General features: G+C 40.1%; 1 long non-coding RNA gene across 1 annotated transcript; it reads right to left on the bottom strand.

Annotated features, from left to right (window-relative positions):
* Positions 1 to 3,253: 3,253 nt before the first annotated feature.
* Positions 3,254 to 20,454, bottom strand: LOC117367685. The gene is made up of 3 exons (XR_004540825.1): positions 20,334 to 20,454; positions 5,603 to 5,875; positions 3,254 to 3,558 (listed from the first exon to the last, which is right to left on the bottom strand). It is a non-coding gene; the product is annotated as an uncharacterized LOC117367685 (long non-coding RNA).
* Between the last annotated feature and the right edge of the window lie 1,529 nt (positions 20,455 to 21,983).

Genomic DNA, 21,983 nt, shown 5'->3' with positions numbered 1-21,983 from the left:
TGAATTAAAAAAAAAAAAATACAAGTGGAAGTAAAGAAGAAAACAGATAAATGGGGCGGGACATGGGTGGGGTAGAGGCGGGGCAGGGCCAGAGGGCCCAGTGTATTTGTGTGCCTAGGGGCCCTCGAAGAATTAATCCTGCCCTGTATATGGCACAGCAAGATGGAAGGAACAGACTCTGTATACTTTGGAGGAAAGGCGGGAGAGAAGAGATATGATAGACATTTAAATACCTGCGTAACGTAAGTGCGCATGAGTTGAGTCTTTCATTTGAAAGGAAAGGAAACTCTGCAATGAGAGGGCATAGGATGAAGTTAAGAGGTTATAGACTCCGAAGTAATCTAAGGAAATACTGTTTTGTTTTTTTTCAGAAAGGGTGGTAGATGCATGGAACAGTCTCCCAGAAGAGGAGGTGGAGACAGAGACTGTCTCTGATTTCAAAAGAGCCTGGGATAGGCACATGGGATCTCTCGGAGAGAGAAAGAGATAATGATTACTGCGGATGTGCAGACTAGATGGGCCATTTGGCCTTTATCTGCCATCATGTTTCTTTGGAGTTGGAGGTGGAAAATGGTACAGAGAAGAATGATTTACCTGATGATGAGTTATTGGGGAGGAATGCAGGAAGACATGAGAGAGGAGGGATGCTGAGAAGCTGCAGAGGGAATACACTAGCAAGTCCGTAAGAGGAGTTTGAAACTGATAGGAGGTCAATGAAGTGACTTGAAGAAAGGAGTTAAGCAGTTGCACTGGTTGCCCATACAGCAAAGAATCCAATTCAAAATTCTTTCCATAATTCATATGACTTTGTACCAAGTCTCTCCTGCTGTTTTTCAAGGTTTTTGTGGTTTTTTAAAAAATTTATCAGCCTAAAAGAAGTTTGAGATCAGAAAACAGCATGAAACTATGTTCAGAGGGTAAGATGCTAATTTCCCATGTTGTCAGTAGCGAGTGTAAAATTGTGGAATACCCTGCCAGGAATCTTGCATTTTTGTACTGCTAGAATGAATTTTAAGAAACATAGAAACATGATGGCAGATAAAGGCCAAATGGCCCATCTAGTCTGCCCCTCCACAGTAGCCATTATCTCTTTCTCTATCTGAGAGATCCCACGTGCCTATCCCAGGCCCTCTTGGATTCAGATATAGAAACATGAAGAAAATGTTAAAAGCCCAAATGTTTGTGAATGATTTTTTGAGTTAAATCTTTTATTCAAACTGGAATTGAAAATTATTTTGTGCTTATTGACCATATTTAAAGCAATGTTGTTCTGTAATAATTGAACTATGTACGGTATGTTTGTTAATATTTTATGCTATGGTATATAAATTTTTAAATAAATAAAATAGTTACAATGATGGAAGATCAATCAGTTGAGCAACAGAATGTTGAATCGATTGAATGGGAGAGAGATAGTTTAGTGGAGACCCGTGAGAAGCAGATTGCAGAATTCTAAGTGGGAGATGATGAGCATGTGTATAAGGAGTTTGGTAGTGTGCTTGGAAAGGATGAATTTTGGTGATGTCATAGAGAAAGAAATACAAACAAACAGAAATTGACCATTGATACTCCACAGAATCAAAGAGCAACCAAAAACAAAAACGCTGTGGAGAAGATGTCCAAGATACAGGTTTTATTGAAGATACAGTCATAAAATCCACATATTAAAATGTCTAGGACCCATAAGATGGGAACTATGGACTCAACACAGTCCAGGTTTCGACGATCCTTTCTTCCTCAGGGGTCCCTAAGAGTCCTAAGTCAAAGAATGTAGATCAAAGGCTGAGAATAATCTTGCTCAAGAGCTCTGTTGGATATGTGCAGAGAAAGAGAAAGAGATAGAGAAGTCAAAGATGACGCCAAGGCAGGGGCAGCAACATCTTTTTGTTTGGTGGGTGGGGCAAACTCTATCCTCTATCCCTATCCCCATGCTCTATCCCCAACTCCAGCATCTCCCTTTTCCTTACCAACCATCCCATAGTTGCCCCTTTCCATGACATACAGCATTCTTCCCTACCTTTGAACTTTTCTCCATAGTCTCCAGCACTTCTCTCCTTCTGTAACCTCCCCCATGGTCTCCAGCACTCCCCTCCACCTCCCCCACCCCCTATGGCATGTTTACTGCCTTACCATCCTTTCCTGGGGCAGTGATACTCCAAATGGAACAACACCAAAAGCATACTTTGACTTAATATCAAGTGTGTCATCTCCACATCTAGCAATTTATTACTTGATTCGCACGAGGACTCTCCTGACATTCTGTTTCTTGGAATGTTAGACTCGCACTGAGCCACAACTGTGCATGAGTAACCTTCAGACATGTCATACTTGCTATTTTATTTCATTCTCAGGTAGATAAATTATTGAATATGCCTTGTAGAGTGATCCGGCCAGTGCAAGGGTATTGTTGCCCTAGATAAAACCTCAGCCTTGCACTTCCTTCAATTAATTTTCAGGCCCCAACAGCTCCCTCCTGAGATTTTGATAATTATACTCGACGGTCATGATCACCTCAATATCAGCTCTTTGAAGACTGCCCACTTCCCTCTAGGTATAAATGCACACTGATGGATCTGAGTGTGTGTAATTGTCAGAACCTATTGTTTTGCCTGGACTGCAGCTACTCTTTGACACCTTCCAGCTGTCTTAGGTGACCACCTAGTTGATCCATCTTTTTTTTTTTTTTTTTACTATATTGCTGTAAACCACTTTGGAGGATTATTATGGGATTAAGCAGTCTATAAATGCCCAGATTAGATTAGTTGTGTAATGATTGAGGCAACCCTAAAACAATTATTCCCATCGCCTGCTAAGCAGCTTCCGGAAAACCAAAGTCTTTGGGTAGGAGAGTGTGGTGTCTGAAACAAGACCAAATATGAATTTTAGGTCAGTTTCCGCACTGAAGCTGAAACCAAAAATGAAATTTGGTCTTTAATAGAGTCCCTGGGTGAGGAAAGAGATGAACGAGAATGTCTGGCTGGGGTAGAAGGCAAGAGAGAGAAAGAGTGAGTGGATCAAGATAGAAGATGACCTGAATGCTGAGACCAGCATAGAATGTTATAAGAAGTAATATTATTCAAGGGACATAAATATGACCATCTCATTCATGTGTAAAGTGAAATATTTGGGTTTTTAAAAAACATATATAAATTGGAGAAAAAGCAGACCTCAATATTATAGCTCCCAGACTTTAAACATCACCACCATCGGTTTATTGCAAAAAAATGTACTCATGCACACTACAGTCATTTACCTTAATTGTATAACTTACCCTTATAATAAATCAATGTACTTCATTATAAATGCCAGTGCTTCTTTAACAATGTGTTAAAACGGGTGAAACATCAGTTTTAAAAAGAGGATATCACTTATCTTAGTCGCTTCAGGATTCAACATTGAACATATCCTTTCTTCCAAAATACATTGCTCAGCTACCCTGCCAAACTTATCAGTTCCCGACAGAATCATTCCTGTTTCGTTTCATACATAAGCTGCATCAGGGGATTCAAAATCTTATTGTTCCGCTCCTCACATCGGCATGTTTCAAAATGTTCGAAGCTATAACAAAAACATAAATGTTTAATGGCACCAGCTTATGATGTCATCATTCTGCAGTATCTTGTTTGTAAATCATTTAAATCCACAGGCTACAGTTGCATTAACAGCATCTTATTCTCAGCTTGCCATTTGCTTCCCTCAATTATGAGTGTATTGCTATTATTCTTAGGGTAATGCTATATCCAACTTTCCCTTCCCCTCACCAGCTCCCTGACTGGGAAAATTAATAGCATACACAGATGACTGAAAGCATAATATAGGTTTATTCATACAATTTTATAATAATGAAATCATGCAGTAAGGAATCAATAATTTGTTACCATATATTGCATCATCACTCTGATATCGGAGGACAAGCGACCATCAGAGGCAGCGCATTCATTTCATCTCAGCATCACACGGCTCGTCAGCAGTGGAGAAGTCCTGATTCCACTGAGTTCTGCCTGTCCTTTTATGCCCAGATTATGGTCAGGATCCGGTTTGTAACATGAACATATCACAGACAAGTTATGGTCAGGGTCCGGTTTGTCTATGTGTTCAAACATGAACATATCACAGACAAGTTCACTAACCATTTATGCACATCCTGTCTTTCCCCCCCTTCTCTCGATTGAATCATCCATATCCTGTCTTGCCAGGTGCAAGTTATCTTTCTGAACTCTAGTTCCCCTTTTAAAAAAAGAAAGTTGTTATTTGGTATTAAGATCCCTTTTTGCATGGCAGATGGTTTCTTAAACAGCCATTGTTACAAAAAAAAAACAAACTCTCAGACTACAGGTATGTCCCATACGTATCACAATGAGTACATTAAAAAAAAGGATGCCACTCCATTGCTGTGTTCAAACTATGTAGAGATAATGTATCCAAACGGTATGGAATTAGGTACCATATCAATAGCTACAGTATAAACCTCAACATGGAAAACTAATGACTTCTCTCCTCACAGTGGGCTACTAAAGGAGCCAACATCATCTTGATATTTAAACAACTTCTATGTTCAATTAATTGGGTGGCTAGGTTCCTCAATGTTTGTCCCACAACATAATTTACATGGACAACTTAGATTGACAAGATGTATTAAATTTAAGATGATAAATTTTGTTTGAACTAGGGTTTTTGAAATACAGCAGTTGAATCCATCATGCTACAAACTGAACAGTGACCACATGGTGATGACTGCCCGATATTGTTCCATCAATTTTTTGAAAATCTTCCTTAGATGTATGGCATAATATATCACAAAGATATTTATTTCTTGAAAAAGCCATTACAAATCTAGTAGATTCCATACAAGTTAAGGATTTTAACAAAAAAATATGTTTCCTAAAATTTTTTGAGATTGCCCTAGATGATTTGGGTTATTTTAAAATGCAGGGATTCACTTCAGTTGTGATTTGTTGTTTCTTTTGTCGTAACCATTCCACACGAAAACTGTGCAAAAAGAATACTAGTTTTAAGATGAATAGGATGCATACTGTCAAACTCTAGTAGAGTATTATTGTCTGTGCTCTTTCAATTTACTGTCATTGATAGTACCCCCTTATCTAACTGAATTAAAACATGCCAAAAATTAATTTTGAATTTGTCATATGACATTTCAAATTTGATAGAAACTGAAAAAACCCGAGAAAAAATGGGAGCTGCAATAATCAAAGAACTAGAAAAACTCCCAAACCCCAAGATAAAAACTGTAATCAGGGGTAGAAACCGCTACACAAAGAGAGGGGAAGGAACTAAAATGTTCCACTATAAATAACTTTAAGAGAAAATAACTCAAAATTATATAGAGAGCCCTCAGTCACATAGCCACCTCCCACAGGAGGCAAAGGCTGTCACTGGCTTACACCAACAGGTGTCAACTGTGAAACATCCTAGGGCTCTCAGTGAAATTTAGTGCAAAATAACACAAACAGTGCTTAAAGTGCTTTTTTATTTTTAATTTTTACTTTCTCCACTCTATGTGAGTAGTCTCTACCCCTGATACAGGGGGGTTAGAAAAAACAAGTGTCCAATTTCAACCAGCAAAAAGAATGAAGGTACTTACCTTCTTCAGAAAGGCGATCAGCGTATCACCACAGTCCTACGGGACTCCGTTTCGGGGGAGTACTCCCCCTTCTTCAGGAACAGCTGACGCTAGGCAGGAGCCGATCAATCTTGGGGCTGCTGCTAGAAGGCAATAGAAGAAAATGGCGCTTGACCAGAGCGGACGCCTCCGATTTAAACCAACAGACTGAAAGGCGTGATCCAAATGAACGATCACGTGATGATGAACAGGTGAACCACCAGAACAAATTACTGTCACATTACCAGACCAGTCCTTAAATTGAAAAACAAAAAAGTTTTTAGAACTGATGAATAATCACAAAATGAATGTATCAGGGGTAGAGACTACTCACATAGAGTGGAGAAAGTAAAAATTAAAAATAAAAAAGCACTTTAAGCACTGTTTGTGTTATTTTGCACTAAATTTCACTGAGAGCCCTAGGATGTTTCACAGTTGACACCTGTTGGTGTAAGCCAGTGACAGCCTTTGCCTCCTGTGGGAGGTGGCTGTGTGACTGAGGGCTCTCTATATAATTTTGAGTTATTTTCTCTTAAAGTTATTTATAGTGGAACATTTTAGTTCCTTCCCCTCTCTTTGTGTAGCGGTTTCTACCCCTGATTACAGTTTTTATCTTGGGGTTTGGGAGTTTTTCTAGTTCCTTTATTTCAAATTTGATGGCATGATGGCACGTAGTCAATCTATCCACAAATTGTTGTAGTTCTTCCATCGTATCACAACAGACCAAAAAAATATACCGTAATCAATGAACCTCCACCATCTGAAAACAGATTGAAAATCTGGTAGAGTATATATAAAGGTTTCTTCAAACCAAGACGTAATAGAGATTGATGATTGTTAGGGCAAAGGATGCTCCTATCGCAATTCTTGATAACTGTTGAAAAAATTCATTGTTGAAAATAAAATAATTCTAATGTAAAACTATGGAATATAAATCATCTATAAATATAGAAGGAATATCATGTGGTATAGATCTTTGTTCTAAAGCCCCATTTAACACCATTAAGGTTTTATTTTGAGGGATGCTGATGTACAAGGCGCAGACATCTAAGGTCACCAAAAAACTATCTTCAAAACCTTAAACTAAACAAAATTTATCATCTTAAATTTAACATTTCTTGTCAATCTAATAATGTGATTTATATTCTAAGTTGTCAATGTAAATAATGTTATGTGGGGCAAATGTCAAGGAACCTAGCCACCTGAATAATTGATCATAGAAGGTGTTTCCTTTAGTAGCCCACTGTGTGGAGAGGAGTCATTAATTTTCCATGTTGAGATGTATCGTTATCGATATGGTACCTAATTCCATATGCCGAGGTGATATGAGAAGATTATTTTATGGCAAAAAGAACAACTATGGATTTACCGTTTGGTTAAATCATCACCACATGATATGAAGACAGCACTAGAGCGGCAACCCTTCTTTTGATGTAATTGAGGGGAGCAAATGGCAAGCTGAGAATGAGATGCTATTAATGCAATTGTACCCTATGGCTTTGAATGATTTACAAACAAGATACTGCAGAATGATGAAGTTGGTGTTGTTAAATGCTGGCATTTTTGTTATAGCCTTGGCCAAGTTGAAACAAGCCAACGAACTATGTGAGGAGCGGAACAATAATTCCCTTACCCTCTTCCCTTTTGTGACTTTCCCTCATTTTCTTTCCTTTCAAGATATTGTAGTCCTTTGCCACTCCTATTACTTTCTTACTCTAATGTATTTTTATGGTCCATTATTATTATGTATGTAGCCCTTCTTAATATATAATTTCTCCTTTTTCCCCATTTTACTAAACACCATTCAGTTTTATAATGAGCGGTATATCAAAACCTAAATAAACTTGAATCCCCTGATGCAGCGCATGTATTAAGCGACACAGGAGTGCTTCTGTCGGGTACTAAGTTCAGCAGGGAAGCTGAGCAATGTATTTTGGAAGAAAGGATGTGTTCAATGTTGGATCCTGAAGCGACTAAGATAAGTGATATCCTCTCTTTAAAACTGATATGTTTCACCCATTTAAGAAGCAAGCATTCACATTTACAATGAAGTACATTTGTAGACATTAATTACATGGATATACAGTGATACCTCGGAATCCGAACTTAATCCATTCCAGAACCCCATTCGAGTTCCAAATCATTTGGGTTCCACAACAATTTTTCCTATTCAAAATAATAGAAACTGGATTAATCCGTTCCTGGGCCCCGCAAACTCGAATTTTAACAGGGCAGGGCATTTTAGATGTTGCAATTGTCTTTGTTATCTGTGAAGAAGTGGTAAAAGTCCTCAACCGAATATGGAAAACTGTTTAAAACCAAAAAACTGCTTCATTTTGGCATTATTGTAAGTGGAAAACCTGTGTGAATTATTTTCTGTAAATGTCACTGTCTTTACAACTCAATTGTTTTACTTGATACATCAAGACTTATGTACTTCTAAAACCTATTAATATGAGTAATGTAACAGTTGGTCATCTCCTACTTACCTCTTTTTGTCACAGGAAGTTTTTCTGCTCCATTTTGGGTCTTCTATTATGACGTATGGGTGGCCCGAGCACTGGGGAAACATACGCACCAACACACACAAACAACATGCAAGGTGTTTGGATTCTGGGGCAAAATTTGCTCGAAATTTTCATTCGGATTCCAAGTTGTTCGAGTACTGGGGTGTTCAGATTCCAAGGCGTCACTGTATTATATGAATAAGCTACACAATTAAGGTGCATGTGTGCATGAGTGGAGGTTTTTTTTTTTTTTGCAATAGGACGATGAGGAGGGCTCCAAAAGATTTGTTTAAAGTCTGGGAGCCACAATATTGAGGTCTGCTTTTTCTCCACTTTATGGCTCCCTTTTATCAAGTGGCAGGGGTTTTTATCGCAGACCACTGCGATAAAAGCTCCGACACCAACAGAATTCCTATGAGCAGAGGTCTGCGATTAAAAAAAAAACAACTAACGCAGCTTGATAAAAGGGGGGTTATATATGTTAAAAAAAAAAATCAGCTATTTCACTTTACACATGAATGAGATGGTCATATATATGTTTCTTGAATAATATTACTTCTTAGGCAGGAAGTTTATAACATTCCGGTTTTTGCATTTAGGACATCTGCATCCAAATTTACATAGTGTTAACATCACACTGCCGAGACCACCAAACATGTTTTGTGTGTATTTTCTAGTAAGTAAAATGTTTTAGTTGCCGTTACTATACCATTATCTTCTCTTGCTGTGCTCATTTTATGAAGAAAGTAATTACTAGAAAGCAAATTAGGCACACAGCCTGTTTCTTTTTAAGGTCATTCAGTAAATCATGTTTACAAGGCCCACACCCTGAATCCATATCTCCTCAGATAATCCAATTTCTTCACCTTTGCTTCTTTCAGTGAGCTGAAACCATACTGACTCACGTGACAGAGATAATGAATTAATCCATCAATTAGTGGATCGAAAGCTCTGTTTTGACATTTTTGCATTAAGTTGTAACTAATTGCCTGATTCTAAATGCTTTTCAAAACATAGATGAGCAATCGATAATAGAGTAACTGCATTTTTAAACAGTAGAATTAACACAACTATAAAGAAGGAAATGAAAGCGATAATGTGGTAAAGGTCCTCAACAGTACAGCACTCTCACTTACTCTCTCTCTGTTTTTCTCCTACTGTGTTTCTCCGAAAATAAGACAGTGTCTTATATTAATTTTGGGCCCAAAAAACACACTAGGTCTTATTTCCGGGGTATGTACATGATCATCTCTCCCTTCCTCTCCTTCACCGCAATTCTTCCTTTTTCCTTTCTCTTACACACATGTGCATCTTTCCTACCCTCCCTCCCATCTCCGTGCAGCAGAACTCTTGCCAAGCTTCTATCCTTCCCCCCCTCCCATCCCTCGTGCAGCAGAACTCTTGCCCAGCTTCTATCCTTCCCTCCCATCCCTCATGCTGCAGAACCCTTGCCAGCTTTTATCCTTTCCTCCATCCCATCGCTTGTGCAGCAGAGTGCTGCTGCCCTCAATGCCATGCAGCCATCCTTCTCTCCCATCCGAACTGCCGACTGCGAGTGAGAATTCACTGGTTGACAAGGCTGAAGCAGCCTGTTTAGAGTGCTGACGACCCAACGCTGATTTGGAGGGAGGTACCGGTATGTAGGGCTCGCTCACAGTCAGCGGTTCGGATGGGAAGGAAGAATGGCTTCGCGGCGGCAGGGGGGATGGCGGGGATGAGGGGGAAGCGCTGCCAGCGAATCCCGACAAGGGCTTTTTTTTTTTTTTTAATTTATTTATCATTTTATAACTAATTATCAAGTATAACTTGTACAGAAAGCAAAAATTTAAGTTTAAGGATACATAGCCATAATCATCATATTAAAGTCCAAAAATCAAAGAAACAAACGAATAATACATATTCATATTTCAAGTTTCAAGTTTCAAGTTTCAAGTTTATTATTTATTTGTTTAATCGCCTTTTCAATATTCAAGGCGATTTACATATTAATAAAGTTACAAAATAAAAATAATATTAAAATAATTAAAAACTCACAAGACATAGACGATAACTGAACAAACTGGAAACAAAAGGAAGGTAGGGGAAGAAGTTACAATGTAATTGAGCAAAGTGGGGAGCCAATTAAGGAAAACACAAAAAGGATGGGATAAAAATAGTTGAATATGTGAAGAAAAGAGAAGTAGAAACAAAATTTAGTTGAATAATGTTAAAAGAAACCAATAAATCAGATAACAAATGCATCGTTAAATAAAAAAGTTTTCAGTTTGTTTTTAAATTTGTCTAGATTAAGTTCTTCACGTAAATAGATGGGAAGAGAATTCCAAGTTTCAGAGAAAAACAAAAAGAAAACTCCATTATGTTACTTAAATTTTAACTCAAGTCCACTTTGAAGATCAAGATGTACAAAGGACAGTTTAAATTAAGAAAGAAAAACAAATAATGCTGAGATTAATCTAAGCTGAGCTCAAAGTTCCCTAATAACTTCCCATCTAGGGCTAGATCTTATTGTCCTTTTCTTTTTCCAAGCGAGACAACGACAGGAAGGTCACCAGTTGTGAAGGATCAAAAAAGACAAATTTCTGAGAAGAATAATACACTATGCATTTACATGGGTGACGTAAATAAAAGGTTGCCCCAAGGGCCAACACCCCTGGCTTTAATAGTAGAAATTCTTTACGACGCCTCTGGGTTTCTCTGGCAAGATCAGGATACATTTGTATCTGCATTCCTAAAAATGTTTTCATTTTATTTTTAAAGAAAAGTCTCAGTAACCAGTTTTTGTCCGGGGCCAATGCCACTGTTAATAATAAGGTTGCTGGGACTGCCTTTTCAGTATTCGAGGATTCCAATATAGTGGACACATCCAAATTTTCCTGTTCAACCTCTTGCTGTTGTTTCCGTTGATTAGTAGGAAGATAGTAAACTTGTATAAATGGTGGTATCATATTTTCAGACAAACTCAAAATTTCCATAAAATATCTTTTCAGCATCTCCCGAGGTGTAATCATCAAGACCTTAGGGAAATTTACCAATCTTAAATTATTTCCACGGGAAAAGTTTTCCAAGGATTCTAACTTTCTTCTAAGATTGGTATTGTCCTTAATTATTGTTTTATAAATTTGTTTGGTCTTAATTGACTCCTGGTTAATGCTGACAATCTCTTTTCTAAGCTCTGTTGTTTCCTTTTTTACTTCTTTTATTTCCCCTTCTATTTGATTTAACTGAGGTTTTAACAAATTAGGAATATTAGCAACCAGGTCCCAGATAGTTTCAAGTGTTACCTCTTGGGGTCTCTGAAGATGAAAGGAATAGGCTGCAGCCTCTTCTCCCACTGGTGAATCTGCCTGTTGAGCACTCTCCTGGATCTGTCCGCTCTCCTCTGCTGTCGACTCCTCTGTTTCTTCAAACAGACTCTCTTGAAAATGTGGAGAGTCTGGATCCCTGCTCCCTCCATGATTGACAACGGCCTCCAGGGCTGAAGATACTCCCTCTTTGGAGAGTTCCCCCTCCCACGGGGAGCTGGTAACCTGAGGGCGGGGGGGGGGCGGAGCCCTTGTGTCAGGGCTTAGCGTGGTCTCAAGTCCCTGAGAGATCGCCTCCGTTCTGCCCGTTCAGGGCGTCTCTAGCGGGAACGCCTCTGACTGCAGGGAACTCTGCATGCAGCGGAACAGCTCCTCAATGTTTCCCAAGCTGGGTCCGACGGAGCTCCGCGAGGCTCCAGCCGTGCTCCGACCCCTCCGTTTGGGCATTCTGCCGAAATTCAACGCGGAATCAAAAGTAAGTGAAGAGCTCACCAGCGCGTGATGCTCAGTTTAGAGATTCGGCAGCCATCTTGTAGAGCTCGCTCACAGTCAGCGGTTCGGATGGGAAGGAAGGATGGCTTCGCAGCGGCAGGGGGGATGGCGGGGATGAGGGGGAAGCATTGCCAGCGAATCCCGACAAGGGCTTATTTTAAGACCTACCCTGAAAATCATGCTAGGGCTTATTTTCGGGGTAGGTCTTATTTCCGTGGAAACATGGTACTTGGCATCTCCTTTCGCATATCTCCATACTTCCTCTAGTGCAAAATTCCGTACTTTACTTCTGCAATGGATACAATCCATGTTCACAGAAGGCCTTTTCCCAACCAACCTCAGTAAAATCATCATCACTCCAATCCAAAAAGACCCAAAAGGACCAACAGACCAACCATCCAACTGCAAGCCCATCGCCTCAATACTTTTATATGTCAAACTAACAGAAGGACTAGTAGCCAAACTTCTCACCAACTATCTAGAAGACCATAACATACTTCACCCCACACAATCTGGCTTTAGAACCAACTTCAGCACAGAGACATTACTAGGCTCCCTTATTGACACAGCCAGACAACACCTCAGCACAGGAAAAAAAATGCTTATCATACAACTGGACCTGACCGCAGCATTTGACCTGGTAGACCATAACATCCTACTGCAAATTTTGGACACAATAGGTATCACAGATAAAGTATACTCCTGTTTGAAGGCTTCCTAAAATCCAGAACATACAGAGTAAAATCCGATTAAGTAAAATCCGAACCATGGTCCAACACGTGTGGCGTACCACAAGGATCCCCACTATCCCCTACTCTCTTCATTCTATACACTCCTCCCTTGGGACATACCTAGACAATCTAGGCATAACCACCTATAGTTATGCGGATGACATTACAATTCTCATACCTTTTGATCAACCAAAGACCACCATGACAAACACAATACACCGAACACTAGAAACTGTAGCGACCTGGATGAAAGATCACAAACTAAAACTCAACCCAGACAAAACTAAATTCATCGTCCTCGAAAATGACAAAGTCCCAACCACAACCAACACAGAAATCAACTCAATCAACTACCCCATTCAAACGACCCTAAAAATACTAGGAATGACTATAGACAAATGCTGCACCATGCAACCACAAATAAATAAAACAATCCAAAAATCCTTCGCAGTCATGAGAAACCTAAGGCAAGTCCGAAAATTCTTTGAAAGAACACAATTCCAACTCATAGTACAATCCCTAATACTAGGTCTACTAGATTACTGCAACATCCTCTACCTTCCCTGCCCTGCTACAATGACTAAACAACTACAAACAATCCAAAATACAGCTCTGAGACTAATCTACTCATTGAGGAAACACGACCATATTACAGAAGCATACATCAACTCACACTGGCTACCAATCCAAGAAAGAATACTATTTAAATTTTACTGTATGCTATTTAAAACCTTAAATGGAGACAGCCCAACCTACCTGAACAACCGCCTCATCCAGGCATAGAAAAAAACATACACCCCCATTCACACACCCCTCAATCAAAGAAGTTAAATGGAAGAAACTATACGATGGCCTCCTATCCACCCAAGCAGTAAAAATAGGTAACCAGATCTCCAATTTACTGATAACTACCCCAGACTACAAGATATTCAGAAAGAAATAAAAACTTATTTCTTCATGAAATTCTTGAAACAGCTCTAACATCACAAATACCCTCCTTCCTTCTTCTTCCTGCCACACAGATACTACCTGATCTTCTCTTTACCTTCTCTAGAAGCAACCAATGATCCATTGCAACCCTCCGTTTATAACTCTTTTGTAATCCGCCTTGAACCGCAAGGTAATCTTGGAATAGAAATCTCTAATGTAATGTAATCTAAGTAAAAGCCTCTATGCACTCTGCAAAGATATTGTTGTTTACTCAGAGCTGCCAAAGGGGTCTGATTTTTGAAAGGGAGATTTTAGGGTACATCCCCCAGCTCCTCCCCACTCCACCTGTCCCTACTCTCAGCCTTGGCCCATTCTACTTCTTGGCTCCACCACCAGCATACCTGAATTCCACAACCACGTCACTTTGGATATTTGGGAATAACTCCATGGGCTATGAACAAAATGCTCACTGCTGCCAGCTGAATATCCTGCCCTCTGTATTTATACCGATTTATTTTACATAAACAAACAAGAAAGCTGAATATTTTAAAAATGCACTATTTAAAAAAAAGAGATACTCACTGAGCACAGGGTTCCAAGGTAAAACTTGCATTTATTGTAATAAATAATATATATTTTATCGACAGGTTCTGCTGAAGTAACAATCAAAACAATCACTGAAATCATGCAAAAAACTTTTACAGTTTACTAAAATTCGATATACTGCCTTGTCCTGTAGGGAATTGGCGGTTTACAACTCATAACAAAATACATAATCTCATTAATTAAAATAAAAATAACAGAAAAAAAAAATGTCATTACAAGTTAGGAAAAACAGCAATTAAAAGCAAACATCCCTTTCTGTGTGCATCCTAGTGTGCTAATAAATCTTCTACTCCTCACTGTACACCATATTAAAAGCAGTCTCAAACTAATATGTCTTTAATAACCTTTAAAATGTCTTTATGGAGGCCTCTCCCTTGATGGCCTTAGGCAGTTGCAAAAGCAAGCATCAGCCCAAGTTAAAGCCCGCCTGGTACTCGAACTGATAGTACGACCATTTGATTGTCCAGAAAGGATCTCAAACTTCTTAGAGGAACGTAAAGAAAGGTTGGGCTATTTAACACCCCACTTTTTTTCTAAGCTGCAGTCGAGATTTCTACCACAGCCCAGAGCGCTAAATGTTCCAACACTGCTCCAACGCTCATAGAATTCCTATGAGTGTCAAGAGCAGTGACAGCATTTAATACCCCGGGCAGCGGTAGAAACCTCTACCGCAGCATAGTAAGAGGGCCTAAGTAATTTGGGACCTTACCATAAAATGCTTTTTGTGCTAATACCAAAATTGTAAATCTGACTCTATTAAAAAAACAGTAACCAATGATATTTAAAGAAAAGTGGTATACTATGATCATAATTTCTAATACCCCTCCCCCAAAGCCTCAAAGTAGAATTCTGAATCATTTGTAGATGTTTGACATTAATCTGAGTTGCAGCAATAAAAACCATATTTCCATAATCTAGTCAGGAGATAATCAAAGTATGTATCAATTGGGGAGAATTCATCAACATATGCTAAGCGATTTAGCGTGCACTAACTGCATTAGCATTCATTAATTATCATGCGCTAAATGCATTCCTATGGGCATCTTAGGTCCGGATTCTATAAATGACATTCCAATTGTAGGCGGCAGTAGGCATCCTACCACTGTCTAACCAGTCAATCGGGATGCATGTTTATTTTTTGGGTGGTTTTTTTTTTAAAAACCTCCCAAGGCAGACCGCCTACTTTGGAGGTGCCTCTGGGAGCCTAGGGAGGCGCACAAGCCCGCCTAAGCTCACCTAAGGCTAGGCATGGGTGTGCCTAGGCCCAGAGGCGGACCTAGGCAGCTCTACGGGTCTCCTTAGGTCAGTGGGAGAAGTGTACAATGTAGCCCAGCAAAATGCTGGCCTACATTGTAAGTAGAAGCGGCCGCTGAGCTTAATGCAGCAAGGGATCTCCCTGCCATGACAAGTTTAGTGGCCGCAGCTGCCAGTCCTCTCCCGAACAATCACCAGCAGGAGGGATACCCAATCTTTCCTGCCAGAACACCCTCCCCCCCACGAATGATCGCCTGCAGGAAGGATGCCCAATCCCTTCTGGCGGAACACCCCCAATAGATCATGGTAGGAGGGATGCCCAGTCCCTCCTGCCCAGCACCCCCCTCATAGATCGCCGGAACCCTCCCATCCCCCCCAGGGATTGCGCCACCCCCCAGATCCCCCCACCCACACTAGAACCCCTCCTAACCCCACCTAAACCCCTTCCCCCTGACCCCCCCCTCTAACCTTTTTAAAGGCCAGCCAGACGGGTCTTCCCTCCGTCCGGCAGGCCCGTTTCCATCTGAATGAGATGGGCCTGTCCCTTCCTTGTGCATTGTGGGATGCACTGGGGAGGGGCCTAAGGCGTGATTGTTAAACTGGGAGGAAACTTAAAACAATATGCATCTGAGGTTCCTTTCTTTTAATTACTGACTGGAACCTGGAAAAAGGAGAAGGTATTATTTGCACTTTAGCTTTTTAAAGTATTTTAATGTGGTTTAAAAATTTTTTGAATAGAACTTACAATTGAAGCACTTCACCTGATTTTAATTTTTTTTAGCTGTGATGCATTTTAGTTGTGATACATTTTATGTCACTTGACTTGCTGAAGATTCTTCTGAAAGTGAAAATTGCCTGAGCATTCCTAAAATATTGTTGGTATGCAATAAAATTGTTAAACTGTAACTGAAACTTGGTGTAACGGTCTCTTTCTTGCTGGTGTCTCGCTGGAAATTCTTTTAAAACCACAATAGCGGATTGGCGAAAGTGGGCCTTGTCCTAGGGTATACCAACTTGTACCAACAGACTACTGTGACACTTGATCTGGGACAAGGCTGCACTGAAGCTAGGGAGTGCTACAATTGCACTTTAACCCTTCCTTAGTAGTTCTTTTCCATGTTACTAGTGGTGCAATCACTAGTGCTGCAACCATTGTGCTTTGCTTTTTCTGAATCGTGATTCTGAAGGGTGGAGGTTATTGAAGCGTTGTAGGTAGCATTTGAATTGTTCTGTGACATATCCCTCCATAGTGAGGGAAGAGGGGCAGAGATGATAGACCATAATTGGGAAGAAAATATTGAACCAGGGGTCTTAGGGGTTCCGGCAGGAGGCACTGGGCATCCCTTTTGCTGGTAGTCTTCACGGGGGGGGGGGGGAGGAATGGACACGGGTCCCTGCTGTGGCCGCTAAACTGATCGTGACAGGAAGATTCCCTTGCCTCGATCAGCTCAGCGGCAACACGATTCTTTAACCAGCGCCTTTGACATGGACTGTGTGCGATTCTCATAAGCCGCTTAGTCAGCTTCTGAGACCGGGCATCCTATACAGAATCCGGCCCTTTGGGTATTATATTCAATTCTTGTTAACTTATCTCAAAAAAGATATAGTGAAATTAGGAAAGGTTCAAAGAAGACTGACCAAAATAATAAAGGGATGAAACTTCTCTCATATGAACAAAGGCTAAAGAGTTCTGAACTCTTCAGCTTGAAAAAGAGATGGCCGAGGGTTTATATGATTGATGGTTGCAAAGTCCTGAGGGGTGTAGAACAGGGACAAGTGAATCATTTTTTTTTTTTTTTTACTCTTTCAAAATTACAAAAACTAGAAGAAAACTTAATGAACTTACATGGAAATAACTTTAAAATAAATAGGAAGAAATACTTTTTCACTCAAAGAGTTAGGTTCTGAAATTTGTTACCAGAAGAAGTATATCTATGTTTACAAAAGATTTGGATGAGTTCCTGGAGGAAAAGTCCATAGTCACCTATTGAGACAAACATGAGGGAAGTCACTGCTTGCCCTAGGATTGGTAGCATAGAACATTGATACTATTTAGGTTTCTGTCAGGTACGTACATGTGACCTGGATTGACCACTGTTGGAAGCAAGATACTGAGCTAGATGCATAGGTGTTGGAACGGGAGGGGGGGAGCAACAGAGGCCGTAGCCCTGGCCTCCCCAAAAATTGGCAGATGAGAGGAGAGCGATTCTAGGCTATGGGAAAGAGAGAGAAAGATGCCAGACCATATGAAGGGGGAAGACAGAGATGTCTAACCATGGGAGAGGGATGAGATGGTGCATAGGGATGGAGGGGAAGGGGGAGACAGAGGGAGGAGATGGTGCAAGTAATGGGTGCGACAGGGAAGAAGAAATGCTTCTTATGTATAATGGGAATAGGGGAGAAGAAAGAGGGAGGAGATGGTACACATATATAGATGTTAAGGGAAGGCATGGAAAAGTAGATTTTGAGAAGAAAGCAGAAAAATGGAAGAAAGTTGAATGTTAAACGTTAATGCTAAAGATGGATGTATGGCAGAAAGTGAAGGAGAGAAAACCAGCAAATGGATAAGGTGGCCCTGGATATACAGTTATGAGCACCGACAGAGGAAGTGCAGTCAGAGACTGGGAAAGATAGTATGAAAACCAAACCCATCAGACAACAAAGGAAGGGAAAATGATTTTATTTTCAATTTAGTGATTGAATTGTGCCAATTTTGGGAATTTACATCTGCTGTCTATATTCTGGACTGTTCAGGAAGAAATGTATTTATTTCTATTTCTCTGGGGTTGTACTGCATGCAGAGTCTTGAATCTTAGGGTTTCGTTTATATATATATTAGTACTTTTAGTTTGTGGTCCCATATTTGCATAGGGGTTATCTGTGTTCTGGTAGGAATGAATGTTGAGAAGCATACGTACAGTATGCTTTGTGTAGTTTAATTTTGTGGTTAAGCATTATGTATTGTTAATAAGATTATATTGTGTGTATATATGAAAAATGAATGGAAAAAATGGTATTACAATTAGTACTATTATGGGGGTGGGGTCTGGGGCGGAGCTTGTGGGTCTCCCCAAAACAAAAAAGCATTCTGCTGTCTATGGCTAGATGGACCATTGGTTTGATCCAGTATGGCTTTTCTTATATTCTTATTTATTAATGTGCACTAAGCAGTTAATACAGGAATTATCACACTCTAATAGAGCGGCGATATAGCAATATAAACTAATTCCTGTATTATTTGTCAAATACAGAGATGGGTGAAAAATGAGCAAGGAATGGACAGGGGACTGTGCCTTAGAGTTTAACATGAAGGCAGTTGCTCATGTTAACTGTTAATGCAACAGATAATGCAGAATAATTTTAATTTTTGTAAATGTGTCATATAAAGGGGATGTGTGTGCCTCCTATTGAGGAAAGGCATGCTAGTCCTGGATCCGTAGCATGGAATGTTGCTACTATTTGGTTTATGCCAGGTACTTGTGATCTGGATTGGCCACCATGAAGACAGGATATTGGGCTAGATCAGTGGTCTCAAACTCATGGTCCACGGGACGCATGCGGCCCACCAGGTACTATTTTGAGGCCCTTGGTATGTTACCATTGTTCTGGAATGTTGCCTACCTCACTGCTGTAACCTCATGCAAGCGCTTTCCTGCGCCTATATGCAATTGTGAGTTGGAGTGGAGAGGATAATCGCGTACAGATGCAGGAAAGCGCTTGCGTGAGGTCACAGCAGTGAGGCGGGCAACGTTCCAGAACATAAGGTAACCATTGGAAGCAATGCAGCTTGTGCATTCTTGTGAACTCTCACAAAATTCAGCACCTCTTCTGGTAGTGGCTGTTTGATGTAAGATGGCAGTTGTGTCCGTTGCTGGAGGAGGTGAGAGCTGAAGGGGGTTGCGGATGCGACCACATGACATTTAACCCTTTCAGGACCATAAGGATCATAGGCCAATTTTTGTGGTTTTGACGACATTTTTATGGTAAAAAGGGCTTGCAGATGCCAAAAAATTGATTTTTTTTTGTGAAATATCATTATTTTTTAAAAAAAAATCAAACTTCTGGCTTATGGACAGTGTGGCAAGTGAATCTTCTCGTCAATCTGGCAACGACGCTAATGAATGGATGTCGGAACCAGTTTGTTTACATAAAGGCAGTATCCTATGGAATCCGTACATATCAAATTTAGAACTGTAGACTATCCCAATCAAAATTTATAGGATTTTAAAGTTATGGGACAAATATGTCCCTTGGTCCTGAAAGGGTTAAGGCACAAGTTTTCCAGGCACAAGTTGGATATTGATTCTCCCCTCTTCAAAAAAGCCTAGAGAACTTGTGACCGGGTAATACCTAGACTAGATTAGCCAGAGTCCTGACCTGGGTCATCCAAGCCTCAGCCAAGCGGTTGAATGAGTCATGGAGGGTAGAGGGGTGTCTGCATCAAATAAAAAGGTCCAGCACAGGTGTTTAGTGTGAATTTCAAGATGACTTTATTTTCAGGCTTTATACTGTAGTGCAATTCAAAACATACAAAAAAAACTCTCGTTGGTGGCTAAAACAGCCTGTTAGCCCACCATGCTTATTCACTTTACAGTTCAAGAAAAACACCCAAAATAACTTTTCAATTTCAAGTCCTGCAACCTGCTACCTGCTTGCACTACTTGGACAGGTTCCCCTACAGTTCTCCTGTGATTATGAAAATTCAGAAGCAGTGATTCCTGATTCTTCTGTTACTTTGTTTTGTGAGGCAACACCACATTATCAGAAACAGCTTTTACTTCCCTGAAACTTCACTCTGTGACCATGCCTTCAAACATGCCTAATTCCTCAGGCTCCATTTCAATATCATTTACTAACATTTCTTCTGGCATTTCCACCTCATATTCAATACCTTCAGTTCTGATGTTTTCTACAAGCTTGCCTTGGGAAGTGCTATTCTGCCTTCTGAATCCAAACTTGCACCGGTCTGCTTCTCTCTAAGGATTCAGGTATGCTGTAAGTTTGTGGCTGCCTCCCTGGCCTAGAGACTACACCCTTTCTCTAGCATTGGGCTGATTTTTTCTAGAAACAACTGCGGTTATCTGGTGCTTTGCTAATGAGCCTGGATAGCTTCCCTGCTGACTAGCCCTGCCTCCAGCAGAGCTGATTGCAGGAGCTAATCCCTTTGTGGGTTTTACTATCATTGGCTTGTTGCCTGCTGGTACTTGTAGTTCTGTGCCTTTAGCATTCCCTACACTAGAACTAAGCAAGTATAATCAGGTCACTTTTGGGCTGCCTTTCATTGGGGATAAATTCTGCAGGGCAGATTCCCTAACCTGTCTGCTTCTAGGAGCAGGTTTAGGGATAGTTTTAGAGCACTGCAAGGTTTCTTCCAGCATGACAGGACCCGCCCTGTCACAGACTACAACAAAATCTTGTCTCTTGCAGTTAATACTTTAGATTAGAATCTAAATCACAATTTTGCATGAGGTAAAACTCTTTCTAGTTTATAAATCTTTCCTTAATTGCTTCTGATAATTTCAGCTATACACAGCTGAAATCAGTGCAATATGAATAATAATAATAATAAATAACAGTTTATATACCGCAGTACCGTTAAGTTATATGCGGTTTACAAAAGATTAGTGAAGTACAAGTTGAGATAATTTAAGAGATGTGGGAACAATAGGGAGAAAGGGTAGGAACACCGTTAGAGAGGGAAAGAGAGGAGTGGGTCAGCTGTCTAGGTATTTCAGGAATAGGTGAGTTATGAGGCGTTTCCTGAATACCTCGTAAGTGGTGGGCAACAGGAGTTGTTCTAGGTCTTTGCCCCATAGAGCTGCTTGATGTGAGAGAAGATGCTCATGGTGTTTTTTTAGTTTGCAACCTCTAACCGGGGGAGAAACGAAGTGCAAGTGAGAGCTTCTCTTGTGTCTGTTGGCTGAGAAGGAGAAGAGGTCAGTGATGTATTTAGGGGTTAGACCGTAGAGAACTTTAAAGCAAAAGCAGGCGAACTTAAACTTTACACGAGCTTCCATCGGCAGCCAGTGTAGCTGTTTGAAGTATGGCATCACGTGATCGAACTTCATTAGACCGAAGATTAATCTGACCGCAGTGTTTTGCATTAATTGTAAGCGTCGCATATTCTTTTTTTAACAATAAATCTTTTTATTTGTTTCGTTTCTCTCTCTCAATGGCTGTCTTCTCTGTTTTTTCATTACTGGACTGTGGCATTTTTTTTTTTATATGTATATCTGATAGTCCAACTGGTCGCCCTCCAGGGTACAAGACAGAAATAGAGGAGCTGCTTCAAAATTATTCAGACCTTTTTAGATTTTATACAAGATGAGAATCACTGCTTTAAGGTTTGAAAACATGCTTTTCAATACTGCAGGCTGAGAATGGTTTTCCTATAGAGAAAGGAATCCAGATGAGATATGCAGAAAAGCGCAAGGCAAAAAACAAGTATATCTGGCATAAAAAGACATTAAAACAAGCTTTTCTAATACACTTTACCCATATAAACAAATTCTCATGAGGGTGGAAATATGTGTTTATGAGT

The sequence above is a fragment of the Geotrypetes seraphini genome, chromosome 1 (assembly GCF_902459505.1).
Source record: "Geotrypetes seraphini chromosome 1, aGeoSer1.1, whole genome shotgun sequence".
Classification (NCBI taxonomy): Eukaryota; Metazoa; Chordata; class Amphibia; order Gymnophiona; family Dermophiidae; genus Geotrypetes; species Geotrypetes seraphini.
Note: the sequence above shows the minus strand (reverse complement) of the source record. Positions and strands in the feature narration are given on the sequence as shown.